The sequence below is a fragment of the Arachis ipaensis genome, chromosome B10, assembly GCF_000816755.2.
Source record: "Arachis ipaensis cultivar K30076 chromosome B10, Araip1.1, whole genome shotgun sequence".
Classification (NCBI taxonomy): Eukaryota; Viridiplantae; Streptophyta; class Magnoliopsida; order Fabales; family Fabaceae; genus Arachis; species Arachis ipaensis.
In genome coordinates this window covers 118,796,833-118,801,183 of record NC_029794.2, presented here as the reverse complement: position 1 = coordinate 118,801,183, position 4,351 = coordinate 118,796,833, and positions in this window count along the sequence as shown.

Below are 4,351 nucleotides of genomic sequence, written 5' to 3'. Positions count from 1 at the left end.
AGATATTTTTTAATTAATAATCTTAGTAAGTGCTCACATGTTTATAATTCCACAATTGGTGTAGAATCTTTGCGTACACTTAATTGTTTGTTGTAAATGGCTTGAGGAAGTTATTTATGAGGAAGAAGTACATTGTATCCACCTACTTTACTAGCCTTTTACTATTTAAATTCTTTTCTTGGTGTAACTAATTCTCGGTTAATTCAATTAGTTTGATGTTAGTTCCTTTGAATCAAGTTTTGATAGTATTACAAGAAGTCTATCTGATCACTTTGGGTTAGAATGATACACATTTTTTATTAAAAAAATAGCTATGCTATACATCTAAGAATTTTTTATTAAAATTTTATTTAAGTAAGTCTAACACCAATAAAAACTATTATAAAAAGAGAGTCATTATATGTGCTTTATCTTCTTCTTCTTCTTTCAAATACACACATACGTTATCTTCTTCTTCTTTTAAATTCACGTATACCTCTTCCTCCTCATTCTTCTTCTTTGCGCACGTAGATTCTTCTTCTGCCTCTCCTCCTCCTCCTCCTCCTCCTCCTTTTCTTCTTCTTCTGCTTCTCCTCCTCCTCCTTCTTCATTATTGTCATCACCAACAACACAAACATTATTTTTTCAATTGAATTGAATTGAATTGAATTGACGCAGGTGTTCTGAATTTGAATCTGAATCTGAATTGAATTGATAATCTCTAAATTATAGACAGAGGTGTTTTGAATTTGATTTTATATAATGGATTATGTTTCGTTCAGTCAGTACTATACAATTGTTTCACCATGAGTACGTGTTTGGTTCATTATGCAGAAAGCTGTTTGAATTTTATTTTATATAATGGATTATGTTTCGTTCACTCAGTACTATACAATTGTTTCACCATGAGTACGTGTTCGGTTCATTATGCAGAAAGCTATTCGAATTTGAATTTATATAATGGATAATGCTCCATTCATTTAGTACTATACAATTGTTTCACCATAATAACATGTTCGGTTCATTTCTGTTCTGCACAATTTAAAACTTTTCCTCCTCACCTTCTACTGCTTCTTCACTAAGGAGAGAAGGAGAAAAAGACAAAAAAATACAGCAGCAACAACAACAAAATAATGACGATAAGGAGAATACACGTGAGGAAGAAGGAACACGAAAAAGAAGGAGGAGAATGAGGAGGAGGAGGAACGCGAAGAAGAAGATGAAGAAGAAGAAGCTCCGTGCGTAAACGAGCGTGAGAAGAAGAAGCGCGGGGAGAAGAGAAGAAGAAGAAGAGGAGAAGCGTGAGGAAAGAAGAAAAATTAAAAAAAGTGTGTAACCTAAAATTACTTAAATGAGTTTGGATACCAAAATTATTTGGATGTGGAGAATATCTCTAAAAAAATATAGATGTATTATTTTTTTTATGAAGTTTTATGACAACACTAGCCTTGTGTTTGGTTCAAAGAACATCGGAATATAAAGAAAGAAATTGAAAGCAATGAAAAGTTTTTGTAGTATTGTGTTGTAAAGAAATTTCTCTATTATTCTCTAGAAATTAAAGCATAAATTATTAATTATAATGTATTATTGCATAAATTATACATTATAATGTATTATTGTATGCTAATTTTAATTATATATATATTTAATACATAAAATAATTTTTTATATATTTTATTTGAATTTTGAATATTATGTTTAAATAAAACTTTAAATAAGTTAGGTTTAATTATTCCGTTAGTCATTATAATTTTTTAAATTTATAATTAGGTTTTTATTTTTTTAATTGAATTCTTATACTATTTTTAGTTTTGTAATTAGGTCTTTTTTTGTATAAAAAATATTAGATTTAACAGAATACTTCTCTGCAAATTGAAGGTATCCACAATTAAGAACCTAATTAAATCTTTGGCCACATATTGTTTAGAAAAAATATTTCGTTAATTTTAATATTTTTGGTACAAAAATGACCTAATTATAAAATTAAAAGCAACGTAAAAATCTAATCGAAAGACAAAAATATAGATACCTAATTACAAATTTGGTAAAACTATGGTCAAATTTGTCCCTGAAAAATTATTTGTTCTTCAAATTAGATTCCAGAAGATTTTTTTAACCAAATTTATTTCATATTAGTCTTTCTATCACTTCCGTTGTTGATGGCTTCAAAATTTGTTGATATGATATATTTATTAAGTGAATCATATTGACCATATTATCATAAATCCAATTGTTGTAATTGGCTGCTGTTCGGGACTTTGTGTGCCGAACGGGTCAGAGATGCTCCTTAGGTGAGAAGGTGGGAATCGGCCGGGATCTGAGTCTGGTGAGTGGGACGTGTGGACAGACGACCTCCCGAGTCGCTGTGATGTAAAGGGGGGGGGGAGCCACCTGCAATGACACTCTGACGCTCAAGTCAGGAATGACACAGATGGCAGTGAGAGTAAGGGTGGTAGTGGCGTACCTTGGGGGAGGGGTAGGACCCTCCCCATATATACCCTGTCAATAGAGCGGGTCCCACAGGGGAAGTCCCTTTCCTGGAAGCTTCCTTTCCCAGCTATCACACAGCTGGCTGCCAGGAGGTAGGTATATGGGTCGCGATTAGGGCGCGGGGGTCTGCTTAGTCGGTTGCTCGGGTCGGGCTGGATAATGACCCACCCGGGCCGGGCCAGAACAGTGCCCCCAACGTGCCAGCTGCGGTCGTGAGTGGCGTTGTTGGCGCGTTATGCTCTCCTTTACGTGTCGTCGCCTGGTCGGGTTGCTGCTTGGTTGTGGTGCGGGCGTGCCCCCTACGAGCGAGTAAGGCTCGTCGCCTTGAGGGAACGTCCCACGTCGCCTCGATTTCTGCACCGAGCATTTAATGCCCTTGATGATTGATTTAAACCCCGCGTGAAAATTCTATTATACCCTTGTCTTTCGTGCTTCTTTACGTGTCAGTTTCCTTTTGGTTTCCCTTCACTTTCACTTCCACTTCTCCACTATCATCACATCTCTTTCGTTTACTCCCATCTCTTCCCAAGTTCCTTGCTGCGAGTCCCTGCTTCGTCCAAATCTCCCCCAGTTTTTCAGCCTCCTTCAATCATTACTATTATCCTGGTAAGTTCCTTTTTCCCTCTCTTAATCTGGATAGCTTTGTTCTGTTGTTATGCTACTTGCTTTTCCATTTAGATTCTGCATGTGCATTGTTCATTTGATTGAGTGCTTGAATAGTTTCAGTACATAGGCATTAGACCATTCCAGGCTTTTGATGTTTAGGCTTCGTTTTTGAACATAGATTTAGGCTTTGCTTAACTGTAGGCATTGGTGATAAACCGCTATTTTATGGTTTATCTTGTGCTCAATTGAGTGAATTTTATCAATCTTTCATACACTTATTCATACAAAATGTATGGTTTTACAATTCTCTTCCTGATTTTGTGCTATAATTGAAAACATACTTCGTTGCTCTTAAATTTTACTAATTTTAATCCTCTCTTATTACCATTCGATGCCTTGATATGTGTGTTAAGTGATTTCAGGGTTTATAGGGTAGGAATGGCTTAAAGGATGGAAAGGAAGCATGCAAAGGTGGAAGGAATACAAGAAATTAAAGGAATTGCAAAGCTGTCCAGCCTGACCTCCTCGCACTAAATCAATCATAACTTGAGCTACAAAGGTCAAAATGAGGTAGTTTTAGTTGCGTTGTAAAGCTAACATCCGGGGCTTCGAAATGATATATAATTTGCCATAGTGGCCGTACAGATAGGTGACGCGCATGCGTACGCGTTGCATGCACAAAAATCCAGCGACCCAGAAATCTTTCCCAGCAATTTCTGGGCTGTTTTTGACCCAGTTTTCGGCCCAGAAAACACAGATTAGAGGCTGAAGAGTAAATGATTCATTCATAACTTCTCATAATTAACAATTTAGGTTTTAGATGTAGTTTCTAGAGAGAGAGAGAGGCTCTCTCCTCTCTCTAGGTTTTAGGATTCCTAGTTTTATGCTGTTGAGTTGGATATTACAAAGAGTTGCTACCTCCGTTGAAGTCATTATTATTCTAGTTTGTTTTTTTCCTTACTCTTTCATATCCTTAATCTTTGTTCAGAGTTACAATTGGATTATTTTTAGAATTTATTAATGCAAGAAGTATTTTTCCATTTAAATTTTATTATTTGTTTAATTGCTTCCAATTGATTTTAATTACCATGTTCCCTTTTTTACTTCTCTTATAAGACAACGAAGATGGTATTCATGTTGACAGAGTAGACTCCCAACTTAATGGTGCACGAAATTGTGATCTCCAGGCTCGAACAAATCCTGGTAATGGCTCCAAAGCTTGGTGCTCTGATCTTAATTCATAATTGTCACAACTTCGATACAACTAACCAGCAAG